Source organism: Bombus pyrosoma, linkage group LG3 (assembly GCF_014825855.1).
Source record: "Bombus pyrosoma isolate SC7728 linkage group LG3, ASM1482585v1, whole genome shotgun sequence".
Lineage (NCBI taxonomy): Eukaryota > Metazoa > Arthropoda > Insecta > Hymenoptera > Apidae > Bombus > Bombus pyrosoma.
Window position 1 is genome coordinate 15,185,960 of NC_057772.1, and position 24,151 is coordinate 15,210,110.

Sequence of the window (24,151 nt, forward strand, 5' to 3'; positions counted from 1 at the left end):
CGCCAGATATGCAAAAAAGTATAAAGAAAGACTTGCAACACACCCAAATCAGCTGGTTGCTGAAACGAATAAAACAATAATAGAAAGAAGACTGAAGAAGAAGCATCCTGCAGACCTCACAATAGAACAATAAACAACCTGGAAGATGGAGTCCCGCTGGGGGTAACCATCCACATGCTATATTTCATCAAAACTTAAACTATAATATTTTACCAAATGTCCTAATGGACAAATTGTAAAATGTAAACAAACAATAAATAAAAAAAAAATTTCTGTTGTCAAATGACTAATATGCGAATGACAATAACAATGAAACGCGTATGATAAAGCAATGGAACGTCACACGTTTTTTTTCTCCTCTAAACATTGAATATACAGAGAGAAGGAAGAAGTATATATTAAATTTTAAAAACATATAGCGTTTATTGAAACAGATAATTGGTATACAATGAACATTTTTCAATTTGTAAAGCATTTCCGTTTATGAGTATTTGTCTGGAATTAGAAGTAGAAGTAGAAGTGGATGTAGAAGTTTAAAGAGCGAATAGAGAATTGTTGTTGAAAAATAGTACAAACTTCTGGGATTGTTTAATTTATAATTTGTTGTAACAATAAGTAATATATGATCTGAAAGCTTGGTATAATCGTTTTCGAACACCTAGTATATGTATGTAGGTCAGAGATAAAGAGAAGGCTTGTAGATTAAAAGATAATGCAGGCATTCCCATGAATTCTTTCTTTTTTTAATGAAATTGTTAGGATGTAGATGAACCAAGTGGAGGATTGTTTCATTTTTGTTTAAATAAAAAAAAAAAGAAAACTTCAAAAAGATATTTATCTTGGCAATAATTTAGGCGTATAGATTATAATTATTCAAATATTTCGCGTTACGGATTTTACTCGATAAATAAAGAAAGGTATGGAACAATCTCTTACATATAAGGTCTTATATTTGATTTTGAAAATCCAAGAAGCGCACGTATGTTGAAAAAAAGATCATATCTTTAAGATTAAGATATCTTACTTATAGATTAGTATTCTTACCTAACTTCAGATTTTAAACATTGAGCAATAAAATTAATTTCAATGTCATCTAATTTTATGCATCAATTTTTTATTCGTATGTAATATAATGAATATGTTCCTATTTACTAAACCCTATATAAACAAAAACATTATTGTGTAATTTGAGTTTATTTTTCTAAGAAATGCCGCTATTATTAGTTTCTCAAGCAAATAAATGGTTCGGTATGTATACATAGCATGAGTTTTCTTAAATAACTAAATGATATTATAACAATACATGTTTACTTTTACTATTAGAACTATTTTATCTCAGGAGGTTCCAGATTATGGCTTGCTTAAAAATACCCTTTTAAATACTAATAGTACTGTCTGGTCGCTAGCTGTCCCTACCGGCCAGCAATACCATGTAGGGTCTCCGAACCCCATTGTTGATCGCCGCGTATACATCGTACCCCATAACGAGGGTCCTGAACTGGCCCTTGGTAAAGTCCTTCACACACGACTCCAAAGGGTCCAAGTGGGTCCAAAGGGTCACGTATTCCAAGTTCCGACGCTAAATTGGCCAAATCCAGAACACATGACCCAGTAGTCTCGGACTCGTAGCTTGGTCTCTTAATCAGCTTGGACCACTCATGGATCCATCCGTCCAGGGGGAACGCCACCGTATCCAGAATAAACACCCTCTTCTTCTACAGTTCTAACGCGGCTTGCAACGCCCTGATTACCGGAAAGCAGGCGGTAACTAACGTTTTGCGCGTTTTCTGTATTGTGCAAAGAGTAGTATGCCAGTCCCGTCGTAATACAGAGCTCCACATAGCCGTTTCATGAGCCGATCGTCAAAATCGGGTACTGACGCGCATACTCTTGCGAGCTCATCCGATGGTGCAGAGCCGTGACCGCATTCACAGCACCATAGTCCGGGTATGATTTATCCGTTATGTGCTGAGCACGGCGCAGCCTCATGCTCAGCAAGCTCTTGTGGGGTGCCTCCACGTATGTGGTGTCCTCGCCCCGCGCGGAGCGAACCCCCTCGACCCGCTGGTGGTATCGCGCGGTAAGCAGATTAACCAGGGAGTCCACCTCGAACCAGTTAATCCCGCCCGGCACCATGGGCCGAATAAATTCCTCGAAGTCCCGACGGAGGGAATTTCTGCTGTTCAGCGCCTCCCTCAGCATCACTGAGATCTGCTCATCCAAATTCCATTCCAGAGGACGCCGGTTATCAGGCAACTCCAAATGATGGTCAAACGTACCAATCGGGAAGGACCTTCTCCCAACAGAGACACTTGTCTCGGTTTTCGTCGGGATGATGAATATCAGATGTCTACTGCTGCTCGAAGGAATGTCGACCAAGCCCGCCGTATGACAGAAGACCTCGTGTGAAAAATGCGACATTGGCGCATTCTTGTCCAACCGCGCTATGTCGAAGTATTCCAGCACCCACGCCAAAGGGTAGGTGAGATGTGCCAATATCCACGCAGTGCGGCCCATATTGTATGCTCCCGTATTTGACGGCAGATCGATAATGATGGTCGCCGCCCCTGGCATAATGCTCCAGTAGTCCCCTTCCGTCCCAACGGGCAACCTCCCATCGTTCAGTATCGCGTACTCGATAGCCTCACAGTTAACGAAGATTGCGTCGTAGTGCCAGTGGCCCAAACTCGACAGGTCGATGATTTCACACTGCGGCACATTCTGCCTTGGCCAGACCCAGTCCACCGTGCTGGGCTGAGAAAAACACCGTTCCCGCAGCATATCCATAAGGGCAACCTTCAAGGTCAATCCCGTATATCTGCCATATCCATGCGAGGCGCAGCGTGAAGAAGGTCTTGCGTCAGGTAGGGGCAGTCAATGATTTGGCCGTAAAGCAACGGCGCCTTGCCGGATGTGATGTACTCAAACCTCCCAGTCACGTACTTGATTGGGTGTTGCCCAACCCCCACCCACTTCAGTTGCCGTGAAATCCGAGCGCACATCTCCAGGCCGGGCCCCTATTGCCCTCGGGGACCGGTACCACCAGCGGGGTGGATTCATCGAGGTCCACCGCCGCACGTATAACGTTTCTGGCGGTTTCGGCTTTATCCGCTTTCCTCAGACTCTTGTACCTTCCTATGGCCACCTCAGGCATCGACAAGGCAGCCTTAATCTCCCGAGCGACTGTGTCGTCGGAATCTGTAGATCTAAGGATAATGTCCTTGGCATCCGGCACGACAGTAGCCTCCTCCCACAGTGTAGGCTCCCTCCTGTTGAACCGAGATGGAGCCGTCGCATGGGCAGCGTTCATCTCCGGTCTTCCTCGCGCACGAAGCGTCTACCCTTTTAAATACTAAATTATTTTTATTTCTTAAATAGTAATAACATAAAATAGCATAATATTCATAGAGAATTAATTATCACATAATCCACCATAGCTGATGCAATAGCTAACAGAGAAAAAAGAATAAGTAATAATTCTTAAAAGATAAGTAATTTCACGTGTGTATCATAAAAGCAAAGTGTTTACTTTGGTTCTGGACGAACCAATCATATTTCTTCGAGAAAGTTATACCGAGTCATAAATAGACGTATGATAATCGTTCGGATGATGGTCTATCGAGCAAGGTAGATAAGAAAGAACTTAACTCACAATAATCAGTCACTGGAACAGTTAGAAGGAATAATCTTTAAATCAACCGACTGGTTTCTAGATAAGTGTTAATGTCAAATTCATTATAGTATTCTTTTGTTATACTTGTTTACATGCATAAAAAATGCACGAAGTATCAAAATTTTATCATTCATACAAAATTGACTTTTCTCTTTTAATCGTCATTATTTATAACGTGTCGTATTTTCAATGCACGTTCCAGAAAGATTAATTAATTGGTGCTTATAAAACTAAATATATATCTGGAAACATTAAAGTTTCCAATATTTGAACGACGTAACGTATTTTATGGAAAATGAACATTCGTAATAATTTTTCTGAAATCATTTCCATGAAAAGATTTCATCAGGTCTTAAGAATGTTTGAAATATTCACTAAGTAGACAAGAGACCGAAATTGGAGTCAATAAATAATACTTGTGATTGGAATTGAAAGACGTAATTTAAAAATTTCTTGAAAATAGCGGTGTAATTCCTCGGAATCTCCATCTGATTTAAAGCCAAACTGCTTAAGTGCAGCGTTCATTTAACGCACTTAGCATTATCATTGTAAAAGAACGTTCTTTAAATGACGTTAAGCGCGAGGCAATGAGGAACTACTACGGAAAGTTAATGATAACCGGTTTCATAGCCAGGTGAAGGTCGAATCGATCATCAACCTGAGGAACACCAGTTGCCATCGAGTTTTTCGTCAATTCTCTTTCGTTTGTACTCCATTGTTCCAAAGTTCGTACGCTTTGTAATTGCAATGATGATTTTATTCGACGATAGTAAGAAAACATCTTGTCTCTCGATATTACATAGAATTGACGTAATATATACGACGCTTTTCTTGCATTGTTCGCTGAAAAAAGATCGTTACTACGATTTTATAACTAAGTAACTGATAATGATAAGAGAAGTGGGAGATTAGAATCATACTTCTCAAAAAATAATTTTTCCTTTCTTTAAATGAATTAAACAAAGTTAAACAATTTCTTTAGAACTAGAATAAAGTTTGAGAAAATCCAGTTTTTGAGAGATGCTTTTGGCGAAAGAAATAACAATCAGATGTACTGTCTTGCGAGATTCAACGAAAAATTTATTTTCGGACGAAAACAAAGTATCGCGAGATTAATAGATATGACAAATAAACGAAATATGTGGTTGCACAATAATGGTAAACAGTTCACAGAAGAAACTGCCGGTGGTTAAGCGTGTCTGGCGAGAAATTTCGCTATGAGTGAGAGCCAAATATGCGTACGCGACTCGCTAATATCATCGTAACCTTGATTCCAACGATCCGCCAGAGTTATCATCTTATTCCCCTTCGGGATTCGCTGCATAATTCATGCGCTCGCCAAACGCACGATCTCTCCTTGCCGAGACGTTTAACCAGATATTGCGATTAACTCTTTTTTGTGCAAACTGGAACACATGGGAATTGGCATTAATTGATTTTACGATTTCTGTTATAGATAAGGGAATTGGCCATTTAATTTTACCTATTGGAATTTGTTCTATCTGCTACTGTTTCAGAGTTATAGCACGGCTCGTGATAAATCACGTAATCTTAACATACGAGAATGGATTTCAACACACCGAAATCCACAAGAACTAATGAACTAATCTGATATACAATACGAAAGTTATATGAAAAATAGTAACGAAAGTAATAATATGCACATAATAGAATATTTAAAGCACCATTCACATAGTATTCAAGGGATATAATTATTACATAAAGTAATAGAGATAATAGAACTTCTGCAACCAAACAATGCACGATCACTGAAAGAAAACACAGGTTAATTAGCGGAAAGTTAATTCCATTATATCTACACGTTATTATTAGGTGAGATAATAAGGTCTCATAATTTTAGCCGATAATATCTAGCAGGCGTCGTTGTGAAGGAATGATCCTCTAATTGTCAGTTTTCTAGAATCTTTGCGGTTGTTGGCTACAACACATCGTTGAACGGAACGTATAATTACTTCATTAGCGCTCGATTAACGAATAATTCGTGCTACTCGTGCACTTTTCGCCATAGCTTTCCGAAGATCTATTAAAGATAGATGCTCCCCCCCCCCCCCAACCCAAAGCTAATCCAAAATCTTTTTATATACATATTTTAAAATATACGTGTGACATATTCTTTATATGTTGATGTAATAAAGAACAAAGCAGAAGAAAATATTGCAAGTGATATGCATAACTGCAAGGCTGGTCTTTAAATGGGTGAAATGGGAGAAAAGATTTTTTCATCTTTAACCACACATCGCAAATAAAATTGATCGAAGCTATCGTGATAAAATAAATCATTCTGATTACACCATAAAGTTTAATCTCTATTTAGAGAACAACATTTATCCGTTATCTTGTATTAAAAAACAGAAATGGATGTCTTCAACGTACGAAGACAAATCACATTAGTTACTTCGTATGAATCACTGTGCTGTATACATATCGCAGTGATGAATTTCCTCTCAGAGAAAGATATCGATTAGAGGACTTGAATCGAACGCGAATCAACAGGAAAGAAACAAAGAAACGAAGAAATATACATCACTATGAGCGATAGCATACATAATGATTTATCGAGTTACGGTGATAAATGAAAAGTCCAGGAACAAAATGGTGGATAATTGGATCGAGTTTATCGACGCCACGAAAACTGGAGCTCGAAATCATTCCCTTTAACGCACTAGGCACGTATTAGAAGACTCGTTCACGATGGCATCAATCCAAATCACATGACACCAGGTGCGCACGTTATTCCCAAGTATTTCTTCCCCTGCCTCACGCGACATCGCGCTATTTTAATGAGATGTATCCGTCTGTTATAAATATTGTAGTTATTTTCACGCTTTCCACATGCCAGTTGCACTTGATAAAACTTTTGTATTACTCTTTTCGATAGAACTAGAATGTAAGATAGGAAGCATCAAGAGCTCGATAAAGAGTGAAATAGTCTACGTACTTTCTTCTTATTAATATATACATCTTTCGATTACTATTTCATTTTCAATATTATCATTATTATTATTTTGTTATTTCGTATATTCTAATTATATTCTTTTGTATCATTATAACATTGATCTAACATTATAATCACCGTATATATGAACACATTTGTTAAATCAATATATTTTCCACCGATACTATAAGAAAAAAAACAAAAAAGAATTCACATTTTCAACGTGTTCTAAATTGCAGTGTGAAATTATATGTTCCATATACGTACCTAATCAATCTCATTGATTTGTCAAAGCAAAGTGACATTGACCTAAATGTTTCATATACGCGAGACTCGGTTATATATTCCGGTTTTCGGTGTCGATGATCGATTACACAGGCCATTGGTCGGCTGATCCCGTGATAACCGGTCGGTCAGCTGTTTATCTTGTATTTGGTTTTTGGCGTGTAATCTGCTAGAATCATACACGGTCTATTGGATTTTTAATCGATAGCCGCGTGCAAATAGAACTTGCGGATATTTTACACGTTCATGAGCATACTATAATTACACGATTGTTCGTGTTTAATGAAATGCAGGCGAATTGGCAGCATTGTGCAATAATCCACGGGCACTGATGTTAACAGGAAGAGAAGCGTTTGATGTTTCGAACGTGTTCTATTCCGACAATCTGAGTAAGGTTTATTAAGTTTGGAGCAAGTGAAACTACAGAGGATAGCTATATAGAAGTAAATTAATGTAATTGGATAGCGTCGTTTAGTAGTTTCTAAATCATGTAGATAATAAAGCAAAATAAAAATCTACAAAGTGGTGTATTCACTATGGTATTTAGTAAATAAAACAAAGCTTTATTCAGCTTACATGTTTTCAGATACGATCAACAAAATTGCATAAGTATCTGCAGTCTAATTATTAACAATTTTGGTAGAGTAGATAGTAGTCAAAGCATAAAGTGTGTATTACAGGGAAATAAATAGGTTTTTATTTTAACGTGACAAGGAAAATTATTTTACTGTACTTTATTTGTTAACACTGACGACCGGTGACGTAATACTAGTTTATTATTAATATCCAATATACATATTTATTATTATCCATATATATTATAAATATGTCTATATTTTTAGAGTAACAGGAACAATCTGTGTGTATACATGTTACAAAAAACATGGTACAAGATAATCTCTATCACTTGTTTCTAAAGAGAAAAGTTATTTACGGGAGTAATATTAAAAGTGAAAGTAGTCGACGAAATAATTGTTTTGATCATGAACGTTAATAAATTTAAACTCTGATTACTTGGCAGTAATTAGAAAACGTATATATCAGTAATTCCTGACATTTGTAGATGGTATGATAGTAATGATAAACAATTCTTTCTTAGAAAAGATCTCGATTGAAATTCCTACCATTTCTTACAAAATCAGTTTCTCAAAGCTGCAATGTAATTATGCATTTAGGAGGGAAAGAGGGAGATGGAGAGAGAGAGAGAGTATGTGTAATAGTTATTTTCTCTTACTTAAACGTCGAAATTGTAAAATATTTTCTACGAAGTATATAATTAATAAACTCGTGTAGTTTATTATGGAAAATTATCTCGACAACATTATCAGTAAGTTAAGAATAGATGCAATGTATTAAATTGAAAAACTACAAATAGGTAGAAATGCTGATTTACTGTAATTCATTCTACATATATATACAAATTATTTCTCTTTACAATTACTTGAATGTATCAATTTTATCATTCTATGTATTATACATATCAATATTTGCAACATGTAACAGTTCTTTGCTACATGGAATAATTCCACATTAGCTAAGGAAGAAAAAAATTAGGAAACTGCTTCTTAGAGTAGAGATACGAACTGTACTCAGCTAGTTCTTTCCAGGAGTAGTATATAATCACAAACTAATTAAATAAAAAGGTAAACCATTGCTTTGGCAAGCACTCGAACTTGTTAACATCTAATTTCAGTATTGCAAGTGATCATCGTCATCGTAGGGTGTGCAAGTAATTATAAAGCAAACATCGTGGAAACGTAATTGCAACGTGAAAGTAAATCCGTTCCCATTAGCGATCTATTAGAAAGCGAACGCAGGAATTTTTCTTTGTACCTCGGAACAAAGGAATTTCCCGATCGAGAATTATTTGTTTATCCTACCTAATAAATAACGAAAGCAAATAAAATTAAAATAAAAGTAAAGATAGTAGTGGTGTATTAATTTTTTAAAATTTTTTGTAATTTTTTAAAACTAATAGATGGTATATAATGAAATAATTCATTTAACAAGTCATATAACGAAAAAAAAGATGTCAAAAATAAAATTTCTTCTTAAGCAAACGTACTGCGATGACATCATGTTAACCGTTTCTTTGCCAACTTTCGCAGATTGCATGTACATTGCATTCACATTATTTGTTTTCATATCCTCTGTTATGTAGCTCCGTATCGATTATATCCAGAAGAAAAAACGATAAAAATTCAAATAATTAAAAAAACAGTGGAAGAGAAAAGCTGAAAGAATTATTTATCAAAAGTGAACGTTTTAAAAATGGAAACTTGGTCGAACTTCTTGCAAAGAAAACGTATTATACAGATTGAACATGGTCACGATATTAATTATACTTTCCTTCTAGTACAATTACCGGCAAACGAAGCAATCGATTCATAGAGCGTCATTAATATTTATTATTTTCTTCACGAGTGGTTACTGAATCAAGAAATGACTGCTTCTCGTCGTTAAACTCTGAATATTTGAAATTACTATTAAATGTTCATCTAATCCAAATTCAAGTAAAAAATACTATATAATATTTATATAATATGCCTAATTAAAAAATTTAATTAAAAAGTTTTATCGACAAAAAAAAATATAACGTTCGATACTAAAAAGGTTCATAAAATCGGTAGAAAATTATAAAATCTAAGGAACTACATACATATATGTATAACAAAGAGAAACTACATTTACTATTTATTTATTTTTTCTCGTTTCCTTTTCAATGGATAAGAAGATATCAGCGATTTTGTTACGAATTTTCCACTAGAATTTTTCAAATAATTTCTTATGCATGTAATTCCAGATACCTCGAGTGGTATTCGATTCATTTGAATATTCAGAAGCTTGGCTCTGTTCGAATATCCAGTTTCCACAGGGAAATTCGCGACATTTAGGTCACCGATTTGGCTCAAAGTTTGCGCATAGTTAATGCACACCGTGTGCAATAATACACCAAAGTCATGTTTTATCACGCTAATACCGTGCTACTTTTTACTCGGAAATTAGTGGTACGTTTTGAAATTTGTGATATACTTGTGATATAAAGTAGGAAAATAAATTTGTAATATTATGTAATTGAAATGTAAATTTCGAAGTATAGTAAAAATAAAATAAAATTGAGTAAACGAACTAGAAACAAAATAGTTTTATAAGAAAAAATAATGCGTTACTATCGGCATAAAATTTTTATATTTATAAAAATAATTATTTTCTTCCATTTTCCATAATATATCCCATTTATTCCATTCTGTTATATACCGCGAAATATATGAAACACTATATTTGTACTATATTATATTGTATTTGTTTGTATTATATTATATTCGTTTATTGCATTGAATATTGTTTATTGAATTGAAGCTTATGCCTATTACGATCTTTTTTGTGTATGTTATTTTGACTATTTATCCAAGCATCTATATCTTAATTTACTGACCAGGTTACTACATATCTTCTATGTAAGTAACATTACAATCATAAAAGCAAAAATTGATAATTTTTTGCTGGTTGAGGCAGAAATGATGTAGAGATTAAGGGGTTACGGCATTCGAAGAATGGTTATAAAAAGTCAGATATTTTTACTCGATTTTCGCCGCGGTGTAATATCAACCTCGTTTTCTTTGGTTGGTGATTATGGCGCGATAAAAATTTCTTGTTCAATAAATGATATATGTATACAATCTTAAATGAATCAGCTGAATCGACAGATACAAGATCTGAAAAATTTCCAAGTTTGTGCTCGATGAAATTAATTGAAATATTAATTAGAGTAACGAGCCGAAATAAAACAGAGATAAACGAACAAAACAACGACAAAATAAACGCAGAAAATAAGATTAAGATAAATCGGAACAAAGAAGTAGCGTTGTGAAAAATAAATGGGTCAGTGATTCGGAATAAATAGTTTTGCGATGTATTTTTCAATTAATTTTCAATCACTGTCGATACGCCAATTTTCTCGTTTTTACACAAGAGAACCACGTTTGCAACGTTCATTTCTGTCACCGATCAATTCATTATACAATTAAGTTTTATCGCCAAACGCAACGAATTACATCATCAAGCGTAATTACTCATTTTCCTTTTTATATTTTATTCCCCTTTCTTCCTTATCGACCTATCGCTCTATTCGAGTATTATTTACTTCATCATATTTACGACATTTACAGAAGCTTGTGTCTGACGTCATTCGTGAATTCATTACAGAATCATTTTTCTTTTTTTCTGGCAGATAGCTTTTAATAACATTTTTCCGACTTAAGTCCGATTACGGTCATCACGTGAATTCTTTATCTGCTTATACTTCGTTTAATTCTCTACCTCTCGTATATTCGGAGTAAATGAAGATTAATAAATCTCGATCTATTTCATTGCGTGTCAATGTCGGTTCTTCCTAGGTTCACATACTTGCTATAAGAACTATATCAAGGAGAAAAACGAATGAAAAAAAGGCGGTGGATAATTAGATTTGCACAGAACAATAAGTTTCAAGCAGCTTTAAAAAACAACATCCGTCCACTAGAGAAGACCCAGCAAACACTTTTGATCGGAGACCTCGATATCAGGAATTATATCAGCCGGGGAAACGCGTTAGCGAATCTGATACTATCAAAAGTATGCAGAAGACACTTACTTTTGATAAACCGTATTCCAGTTACAAAATTAAGAGTAAACCGAATTGCAAGGATTTTATTCTTTACAATTATCGTAGCATAGCATGCAATAGTGTTTTGTTAAACACATTTCTCAAACTGGCCATTGGGAACTTATCTGGCCAGCTATCAAGCCAGCCATATTTCTAGGAAATCTCTCTTTCGTGATATGCTTTTTAATCTCAGACCGTGTAAATACCGTGCACGTAAATATAGTTGATCGATGAACAGTGCTGTTACTTTCACGGTGAAGCGACGCGGTGGATCGATCGACCAGGAAGCAACTCGTTAAATGTACCATGCTTTTTTTCTAACTTTTGGTAACAAGCTGTTCATGCATACAAAATTCGATTATTCTGCTACATTAATTTTTCGAGTTAAAGCTTTTGTGTGTTTATGAATGGTTTATTAAGATGGTAAATATTTTCGAAATGCATATCCCTTTTCTTTTCTCTGCTATCTTATTCATAATCGTATTATATATATATTATATCTATGACAATTAGTTTAGATACAAAATGAAGACACACTTTAATTAAAAATATAGTTGCATATATTTTTCTGGCGGCTAAAATATTATAAAATAGATTAGAATGTTTAGATTGTGCAACGGTAAGCAAGGTTCATTGAGGAGAAATCTTTCGCTAGAAAATAATTGTACCTTATTATATAGATGTTTGACGTACTTGTTTATTCATTTTCTGCGTAACATTCTGCTTGACAAAGCATGAATGAAAAAGTTCGTGCAGGGAAATTTTAGCTCGTGATAAAATGAGATCGAACCTTTCTAAATATCATGTGACGCAATTATGCAAGAATAACTTTCACGTTTTTTTAATAGCCTCTATCTTTGTTCCTTGCTTTTCTTCGTATATATCTTAATTTTTTTTTTCTAGAATTATTATATAATATACATAATATATAAAACATTTTATAATATACAATTATAATTAAATATAATTTCGAACATTAATGTTCAAAATAGCAATTGTTATATAATAATATAACGAAACTTTTAATTTAATAGATGACATTGATTCAATTCCTCATTATATGTATGTGTAGGAATATTTTTAACATATTGTGGAAATACAGAAAATTGTACAGAAATAGTTCTTCATATTTTCATACACAGAAATTGTAGTATTGTGCTGGTTACAAAAAGAATCAGGTCAGCACAGGTACGAATAATTTATGCAAATGCCGCGATAGATCCCACTCATTTCATGTTTTTCATTGGATACTTTATATAGACACGATCGACGGCAAATACTGCGTTGTGAAGTGCATTCTAGTTTAGTAGTGACAAAAATAAACGAGAAGTCTTTGCGCGTAAAAATAGAGATAATTGTGACGATATTAAATGACGAGTTAAGAGCAAAATATTTCCTTCAATGTAATGATTATTCACCTTATCAAAACAATTTCTGCTCTCTCTTATCTTTTCCAAGTTTAGTCATCATTTCATTCTTTTTTTAATGCCTTTTTCTTCTTTATATCTCATTGAATGTATTCCTTCTAATTTATTTCTTTTTATATATGTATGCAATACTTTTGATCTATTAAATTTGAAATTATTAAATTATATATATCAGTATCAAGTATATATAAATTATATATACTTAAATTATATTAATCTATTAATTAATCTATTAAGTAAATAATATTATATCTATTAAATCTTATTAGAAACATTAAAATATTGCTTAATATTTTTATAAAAATATTTAATGTTTATTAATAGTTAAATAAAATTAAGAATAAATATATTTAAAGAATAGCAAATTAGTTAAAAATATTGAAAATTTTCAATCAAAAAAATAGTAAACTGTAATAACTTCCAAGCTCTAATGTCCACATAATCTTTTACTCAAATAAACGACTTCGTTTGTTTGAAATTAAACGTTTTATCCACTAAAGTCATTTCTTATCCTATGGATATTTTACTTATTTTGAGTAATACTTAAAGTGATCATAATAGAAAAGTACAAAAAAATTTTCCCAAAGACAATATTTCTCAAAAAAGTCTATACCACTATCACATAATAACCGTTCCGATAATTGTCCTACGCTGAGTTACACTTCCGGGAACAATTATTTTTTCATAATGGTCATATGCTATACTTCCTGACAGCTAAAGCCTCTACTAGTTTCAAGGCCTTCTTTCACGGAACTAATTGCTTTTACGAAATGGTTGACAGTGCACATTAAATTTAGACCATTTTCTAGAACGAATGCCTCAAAAGAAGAGCCACGTCCCGAAAATCTATGTATAGTTACTTAACTCACAATGTGCTATAGAATATCTTCTAATTCTTTATACATACATGTATATATTATATATATATATATGTCGAGTTATCATTAGATTTAGGAGCGTGTAACGAATCTTCATTTGGACTAGCCATCGTTGTTGTACAATAGAGATTATATTTACTGGTATAAATATGGTTTTTACAGAATTTGACAAATAACGTACCGTGATGATTAGACACTCGAGATGTTATTGACAACGATCTTAGGTTCAATAACGAATCTACGGTCAACGGGATAACTCTTTGTTAAACGTAGAATATATTTTGAGGCACAAAATAACGTTCGCTGGAACGCTCGGTATATACTGCCCGTAAAGACAATGTGAAACTCTCCAAGGAGATCACACGAATAAAAGACTGATGAAAACTTTCCTCTCCTTACGATCGCGTTCGTTTGTTGTATATTGGTCGGGGATACCAACAAAATTCCAACCGCCGTTGCTAGGCAGTCCCGCGTAACGGCGACATTGTTTCTGCCCGGAGTTTGATTGTTAATACAACGTGTGTCCCATAATATTGACACTTCTGAGACAAAACCACACATGGCTTGATTTGTCCTCGAGCCTGTGTGCCGCTACAACTATATTTTTTTAAGGAGAACTATACAACTTACTCCGTACCTCTGTTAGGTAAAAACGTACATGCCGTGACCGTGGCTACGTTCAGCAACCAGTTGTGTCACCTCGAGCCCAAGCCCATTGTCACAAACATAATCGGATTGAATCATAAACAATTACTTCTAAGTTTTATTGTTTAAACACAGCTATAATAAATATTCTAGACTAAAGTATTGGGAATCTTCCCGAAAATTCCAAAAGAAAGGCCCCGCTGTCCTTTTCTCTCCGACATATATATATAATAATTAGAACTAATTCATATCTATAGATAACACTCTTCGCCTCGAGTCATATTTACTATATATACAATCAATTATCAATAAATCTTAATATTTAATAGATCGCTTTTTAAGACAGCTATTCATACTATGTACATACTAATTATTTAGTACTGTAACTATTTAGTAAAATAAAATGTATATTTACAATAAATGTCTTGTAATTTTTCTATCTATTTCCAGATAGATTTTAAATTTTACTACCAATATTATGATAGTTGTACCTTATTACAATACTATTAAAATTTCAAAACCTTTTGTATAACACATATTCATAAAAATTGTCTACGATAAATGTTGAAATAGTTCCACGAGTCGCGATACATCCTCTAATTGTAAGTCTAACAGTTTCCTCGAGTTCCATGAACCTCTAAAGGCCATATTTATAATTCGCTTGCATTTTAACGCAGATACTTTAGAGCGCGTGTCATTTTTAAAAATGAACCCGTGTGTACGACCGCGTAGTAACACATCAAATATAGGAATTTCCGGTCCATGCATGACCGCGTTCGCAATCGATGTTAGAACGAATCTGAACGAGGTAAACCACCCTATCGCTGGCACTTGACCAACCATTGGCTCATATGTTTATTAACGCACGATAGAAGAATATAACGCGCATCTAAACGATTTCATAACGCAATTGCAGCGAGGAGAGCGTCGTGCTTTGCATGCCAATCCGTCCTCGAGATTTAACGCTGACATCTTGTTGAGTTTATTCGTTAGATATGGTCAGTTCATTATGTGGCGTACAGGAAGATTCACGCGATCAATAGCGAGCTTGTCTTCCGAGAAAAGTGATACGTAACGTAAAATATGGCGGAAATTATTATTAAAATATAAATTTGAAAATTTTCGAATGATTACTCAGAGGTTGGTTATAAATAGTTTTGGTGATACCGAATAATTGAAATTAATTGTTTCTCTTTTGGAACATACTTTTATACGTTAAGTATAATATTTAACAATTTTGGAAAAGTCCGTTTAAATGGTTTAAATGGCAATAAATTTGTTTAATAACTTGTTCGAACTTGCAGGAAACATTTACCCAACAAATGTGTTGATAAACGATTCTCAAGAAGCATAATTATCACCTATCCGCAATTTTTAAAACGTAACAACGATACACATTTTTGTCTTGTTTGATAATTTGCAGACAAACATATAAATTGTTGTACGTTTTCCCTTCTATCATTTGGATACTCAACCAGAGGTGTCATTATGGATAACGTACATAACGATTGTTCATTTGTCGCCATGCATTAAAAAGCGTTAATAACGCGAAACATTTCTCAAGATAAGGTATCAATAAATAAGTCGTCCATTTCGATGGCTACATCGATGACAAAATTATCAGACGTAATACACATTGACTTTAGAATTTTAACTGGCCGATTCCATAAAATCTTTAATAATTTTGGAAAATTATTCATTATATCAGAATGTTAGAAACCAAAAATTCTCATATTTTTGAACATAGTGTCACGATATATCGATTACGTCTGATAATTTTGGAGACATGCTGGGAGTTTGACATAAATTTTTTATTTCTAAAGAAAAGGAGACTTGATGAATCACATTGTAGAAATTAGAGCTCAAATTTAAATCTTTTATTTAGAAAAAAGATTAATTTCATCAGATAGGATCTAGGTTGACTTTTGATTTGTTATTAAACGTATCAAATGGTTTCTAAAATATATGCAAATTGACGATTAAATATTTTTTAATTCGTTTTTTGTCAAAAATACAGATCATCAGATTATTTGTAAGATATAAAGGATCGATGGTTGGGAATACAGTTAACACTCGTTGAATTATGACGAAATCATTGCAGAACAAGCGTAACATAGTGACGAGCTTAAAGGACGGTGCTCGTGAAAGCGTTTACGACTTTTAAAATACGCGAAAGTGTGGAATAACGAAACGCGAGTTTTAACACCAGTTCTAAAATAGTCGCCACGCCAGGTCGTAGACTTTAATACTTTCTAGAATGAAAATATTTTTCTATGGTGCGCGAGCGATTGTAAATTTTCTCTGTACGAATACTACGAATATCTTGCCAGCGAATTGCATCGAACACGATAATAACATACAATCATTTCACTGAATCGCTTTGGGAATTCGTTTACGTCGATCGTTCGATTTAACGTTTCATTTATCAACGAGAATTCATATCGTTGCAGTGATTTGTTATCGATCGATATCGGATTTCTTGATACTATCACGTTCTTGATCCCTTTCTTTTCTTTTGTTCTTTTGTGTCAAATTTTATCATCGCCAGGCCAAAGTAATCTGAACGAACGTCCTCATGGCGAAATATATCTAAAAGTTAAATTTACTCTGACTCGATCGAGATTTTCAACAAAAACTGTACGATAATAAGAAAGAACTAAATATGACGTAAATCGGAGATCAAAGGTCCGTTGTCGTTCGTTTTCTGTGCTTTTACACGTATCGATTTCGACGATCCATTCGTCTGATTTTGAACGTACGGAACTAACAATGAACGAGCACGAGACGTCCGATTCGTAGCATCAATCGATAGAAACGTATAGCGAAACATCTGTAGAAACTTTTTATCATTTGATAAGTCGGTGTGCTGCGTTTGCCGTAGAAATATTTCGATGACACATGGTTCGTGTGATTTATCGAGATTGACGTTTAAATATTAGATCCGTGCAATACGATTAAAAGCGTTTTGATAGCATCGCCTTTTGTTAGACGGCTTCCATCAGATTGCACGTTATCATGTGTAAATCATATCATAACAGATTTACGATCGATCCGTCCTGGCTTATAGTCTATTATAACAGTCGAATACTTAAGGATGAAATAATAACGGCTATGAATATATATATATATAAGTCTTTTATTTAAGCGCGTCTGCAAACACAAAGGCACTCTAACGATAAGTCCTGTCCACATGTGAAATTCCGTCACCGTATCTGGTAATTAGTGGTATCAGTCTTCGTTACTTTCCTACTTCTTATTTACACTCGTTAAACAGAGCATAACATTTACTGAATTATTAGTTATTTACAGACATAAACATAGAAATTATACATTTATAGTTTTCAATCATCTATAGGCGACATTACTGAGTTACTAAATAATCCATACCGAAAGTACCATTTTTTAAACTCGTTACATTGTTATGATTTTTTCAATAATGCATACAAAGATCAGAGGAGAAAAACACGATAAGTATCATACGCTTCACACGTAATCTTCGTACATAATGAAATTTAATCTAGGAATCTAGAAATTAAATTCTACTCGAAGCAAAAAGAATTAAACACAAGAATGTAAACGTATTTATATCGCTAAACGTGTAAATATCAAGATACCCACCATGTGCAATAAAACATACCAGCCATCCATCACACGTGAAAGCCATTCGAACCGCATCGTCTGAAACTTTTAATATCGTGCAAGTTTGTTTCTACGCGTTCATGCGAACTGATCATAAGCTAAGAAACCGTTTTACCATGATCGACGCTCGGTCTAAATTGAACGAGCCGGTTAACAAAGCGAAACAAAAACGAAATTGAAAGATTACAACTATTACCGTGGCAAAAAGTTTAATTACGTAGGCAGAGTCGTAAAAGATGGCAGCCAGGACGGCCAGGAGTGAATTAAATCGTTCGATACGAACAGCGTGGAACGTTGAACGGTTGATTAGCGAGTTAAAAAAGAATTCAACCAGACAAGTGTCACGGAGCCCTAGACGAACCAGAGGATTAGAGTTCAGTTTCGTTTCGTCCCGTCTCGTTCAACCTATACACAAAAGTCCCTGAAACGAGAACTGCCTACTTCCGAGTAATAAAGCCCAATGCCGTAATCATCGTGATTTAACGACATCGACCTAAGTGCCGCGGAGCGTCGGTCGTGCGAATCGTTTTCCCGTCGTGTTTCTTTCTGAATACGAGCGATACATGTACAGAAAATAAACAAGCATTATACAGTCTAGTCCGCAAGAACGTAACCGTTCACGTTGCTACCTTATCATTTTCTATACTATGTTGCACAGCATTTTATCTCTATATGTATAGATGCACATATACGTGCGAATAGGAAGAAACGTTTAGAAACGTAATTCGGGGATTAGTCTTATTGCGTCGGCGGGAAGTAAAAGGCACTGTGTGTACGACTGCATAAAACTTTATACAAGTGATTCATTATGGTTTTTCAAGAAATGCTTTTTTGATATTAGGTTCAATGTAGCGTTGTGAGAAAATTTATAAATAGGTTGTCGTTCTGTTAACTGGTGGTTCGTTTGTACAGATTATTGCTATTTTTCGAATTGGTATCTCACGATATACAGGATGCTTGCTGTAACTGGGTCAAACTTTTGTTTTCAGATGTCATTGTTTCAAATATTCGATACACGAACTGGTAAACGTATCCGCTCCGGAAATGGAGGCGTTTTGAAGATTACTCCTACTTCTTTAAATCGAACTATATATCCTTTCATGCAAACTACTTGCGACGTATACAAATGAAAACGTATTGAAACTGAAGGAAGTAACAGACGTTTTGCACTGATAATCAGAAACTATTATATGCAGCAACGTACGGTAACTCGGTTACGTTGATTTGTACTTATCTTTAACGATGATATGGATTACTCATAATATATGTACACAAGATATAAAAACTATTTAAAAGCTTAACGAGCAGTAAATTCACGTTGTCAGCACAACCGAGTCGTCACGTACGCTAGCGTATAGAAATTTCAATCAACCACGTGTCCATTTCATAAACTGCTAAAACTTCAAAGAGTAAGAAATATTTTACACTACTCATCAGAGAATAACTATGCTGACGAATTACCATGTAATATACGCTATAATGTACGAAAGTCTAATTATTTACACGTGTTGTTGTTACCATGTTAATCAAATGCCACAATGCAAGCTATTGAAACATGGAAAGATAATGAGAAACGTTTAAAGATACGATAAGTAATAGACTTGCTACCCTGACGCACAGCAACTATTGTATACGCTAGTGTAGAAGAACTCGGTCATTCATACTCAGGGATCGTTATCATGCTAGCGCGTCAATGTTTCACAATACGATCCGATGAGGCGTGTACGGACAAAGAGGAACGTTTAAAAACACGGCAAAATGCACTGTATCGTGTTCACCGATAGAATTATTCATGCTGGGTTGTTACGTTGAAACGAACGTTTCTTCTAATTGCTATAAATTATTCGACGTAACGAAGCTTCGTGATTTCAACGGTGATCTTTGGTGCTTTAATAATACATCGATAAAATAAATAATTCAGCTGGATTCTCATCGCAGAAGACGAAGAAATAAAATTGAGAAACGTTTCGAGGAAGTTGGAAGGCATAAAATCCCGTTTCCGCTGAAATTATACTTCTTTCGTGTATTGTTCCACTTCCTGGCGAATTACCATACCGTTTATTAACAAACTTGGCCACCGTAGTTTAAGGATCCTTGGTAGAATCTCGAGGGCAGAATAAAAACATACGTTGCGATGATGAGTTATGAAAATAGAATAAGAAGAAAGAAATACATGTAACTTCGAAAGCTTTATATTCAGATAGATATTTAACTTTTCAGTTAAAATTCTGAAAATCTTTTTAGATATCACTTTTCAATAAAATATAAACATTCATATTTCATACATTGTCTTATTTTCGGAAATTGAAAAGTACCTCATTTTTAAAACGCATCACATATTGTCATTTCAAAGATATTGTGCCGTTTAATCAATTTTAGATTAATAAGCGTCAATAAACATTTCCTTCGAAAATAATGTTCGTAATTAAAATGGAGTATTTAACGATTTTAAGAACTCGAAGAAGATGATCGTCGATACCATGATAAATAATTCAACAACTGCGCACGATTTCCGTCGAAGAAATTTAGAATCATTTCGACGAAGCTAAGGACCGTAAAGCTTTACAGAAATCATAATTCTTTTCCACGTTTACGCGAAAGAGTAATAAACTATTTATTGGTGAAGCTTTCGAGTGATTGCGTTTTATTACGAGTTAACGCGGCATTGTGTGTTTAACTACTTCGTCTAAACAATCTTTCGTATTACAGAAAATAATTAAGTGTATCGTAACGAGAACTTTTGTTGAAAAAACAGATCTTAAGAAATTTTGAAAGTTAAGATGTGTATCCTTCCAATTTTACTGAAGAGCTTCAGGATTTTTAATTATATAGCACTTCCATGTAAATTATCTATTCTTGAAAATTATATTGAATTGATTACTCGTAAATGATATTATTGTAACATACTACAACTCTGAAGCAGCAGAATAAAATGATTTCATCGGAAGAAGATGAAAACAATTTCTAAGAATAAAGTATAACAATCCAATCTGAGAAAAACAAAAATCATCGTTCTATGTAAATAGCACAGTGCTTGCCAATAAATTTCTCTTCTGAGTATAATATTCGAGACTATAAATTATCACGGTCTCCATTAGGAAAACGAGAAGTCATTCCGAAGAAATTCGGAAACAGTAAATCCTGCGATCACTGAGGCATCTTCGAGAAAACCGATTATCTTGGGAATAACTGAGAATATTTCATTTACTCATTCTCACATGACAATTGTTCTTATCTCAAATGAGTAACCAATTAAAGATTTCGAAAGATAAACTTCCAGTAAAAAAAGAAACGAATTTATTTATCAAATGGCTCACATTAAGACAATGATTAAGAATAACGAAATTGCGTTTGATGATTTATTTTTGAGAAAATCGGCTTCCGAAACTTGTATACACATATTTGACTAATTTCTGACTGAATGAATATATTTTTCTTATAACTTTTTAATAAAGCATTTGTATTCCCTTATTCTTGCACATAAAGTATGCTGTACAGTTGTCTAGAAAGAAAGCCTGAAATATATGTATTTCTTGGCAAAGATCGAAACTGCACGTAAATAATGAAATATTCATTAAACCAAGAAACTGTTCTTCCACGGCCAGTTATATCACTAATTATTGTACACAGCGTTACGTATTTAATTAATTTAACGCGAGGATAACGCGCATCTCATTAACGTTCACGGCATCGAAAGTTATGCACGACGTTGCACTTCTCTCTGATAAGTTGCACGCTCATTCTGAATTTCATAACTCGCGTAAGCTCGGGCACGGATTAATCGCGACTCGACATTCGCGGAACCCACCACGATCCATGAATTACTTATCGCGATCGCTCGATCAGTACGAAACATGTACAGTACATGAGTAGAAACATGTTCCGAACGATTTCGAACTGTTTCAAGGTGATATCACATTTGCCCTATATTCGAATTTCTGGGTTAACAGGTACTCATAGGATCGTTACCAATTCGTCGTATCTTGGCACGATTGTCGTGAATTAAATGTATCAGCAAATGATGTCGAAATCGTGTTTCCTTTTTAACTCATTAACATTAGAGCTATCAAACTGGTCGAAATGACTGGTATTAGGTTTCTTGTTTTCGCAATTACTAAAAACATGCAAGTATTTTTTATAATATCGATGTTTACTGTAACATACTAGTAAGAATATAATCTATTAATCTAGTAATAATAGTATTGTAATTGATCACAGTCGTTGGAAGCTGTTTGTATAAAGATAATTTTGCAATAATTTGTTTTACTACTCTTAATCACCTGGTATTATGAAGCGTATATGTGCAAGTTAAATTTCATTTAAATTGGTATTTATCACAATCATTTTTGTTTGCTTATCGTTTAATGTTATTATATCATTACTGTCGTTATTGTGCCTTTATTACATATTTACTTCTTGATTATATATACCGAGAGTTAAACCACACGCGGCTTTTGACAAAACTTTATGATATACTGCCGTGAAGTTTGGCAATAAATTAACTGTCGCTTTTATCTTAGAGCAGTGGATCTCGTTTAAAATAGAAAAATAAATAAATAATAAAAATAATTTTTATAATTATATTTAAAAATATTACATAATTACTAGGAACACTACTAAATAATACAAAATAGAAATTGAAATGAGAATATGAGTATGGCTTTACTAATGGATATTACCCAAAAATTGTCTATGAATTCGCCTAGAAAATTATTTAATTCTAGAATAACAAAAATTTTAGGAAATTTTTACAATTTAAGTAAAAGTTGATTTGTTAATGCTTACAGTTTGAGATCCGAATATAAATAACAGGTCAGAACGATTTATTTGAAAATTGCATTTAAGATTCACCGATACATGTTGGGAAGAGTGATTTCATGGCTAATATCCGTATGTAGCAATATCAGGTTAACATATTGATGAGAAATGCATGTCTGTTAAATCATCATATTTTCTCCATAACTTTCCATACGTAAATTTATATTTTATAAACATATATTAATAATAGTATACAGTTCTAATGATAAAGAAAAAAGTGACTTTGTAGCATTCAAGATCAATGATTACAGAAACAACTATTTAGTTTCGCCATTGTGTTTTCCCGCCTCGATCAGAAAACTTTTACGTAAGTTTGTATGTTTTCTTATATCTTCGATAGCTATAGAAATAATTGAATGTATATACATATCTATATCGTACAATATTTATAACCATTCGCATAAATGATGATTGCATTATATTAACACGTGTAAACATTATATACCGAGTAAAACGAATATAATTTTCAGAGTTAATATGTAACTGCAGAATTTGAACGATGCGAATCGCCAATACAAACATATGAATACATACGGTGGAGAGGATTAACGTTTCATCTACGACACATGTAAACGATCAATGACGAGAATTTATAGTCTTTTTCAATTTTTCTGCTACTATGAACGTACATTTCATTTCTATACATTTTTCTCAAATTCTAGTTAGATTTACATACTTCTTATTACTAATGAGTATTGATATTTAGAAATTAACTGAGATTTCTCAGACAAGAAAACATTAAAATATTTATCTGTTGGCAGTAAATAATTAGAGATCACTTTAGAAGTAGGTTTTACCCATCTATGCGTGTATATAGTTCGAGGGTGACTCGCGCGAAGTTTGTCGCAAACAAAATGCTCGCACTGATCAGTAATATTCACGTGCGAATACATTTGGCTGCTAGTAACGAAATTGCACGTCAAATTTTTCGATAAATTTGTTTCGTCTATCTTTAACCATTACCTTTTTATGTTTTTGTTAACAGTATTTATTAACGGTTTTGTTAACAGTACCACGTACTTCATAAAATATTTATACCATACATTACAATCGAATATAAACACATTAAAAAGAACTACATCTAAGTTGAAAAAATATTTACGTCCGTTTAACGACTCAATTAAATTCTTAAGTGGGCAATATTAAAAGAAATCACGAGCAACGCTCGACCGAACGGTTTCTAAC

The 24,151-nt window shown here is 33.8% G+C and overlaps 1 protein-coding gene and 1 long non-coding RNA gene across 6 annotated transcripts in view; one reads left to right on the forward strand and one right to left on the reverse strand.

The window, feature by feature from the left end:
* LOC122565815 (GTPase-activating protein skywalker) overlaps positions 1-24,151 on the reverse strand; it is a 46,411-nt gene that overhangs the window by 21,011 nt on the left and 1,249 nt on the right. The gene's annotated exons all lie outside the window — the stretch shown is intronic.
* Positions 13,427-22,564, forward strand: LOC122565823. Its single transcript, XR_006316284.1, has 3 exons — positions 13,427-15,649; positions 15,814-16,078; positions 19,138-22,564. It is a non-coding gene; the product is annotated as an uncharacterized LOC122565823 (long non-coding RNA).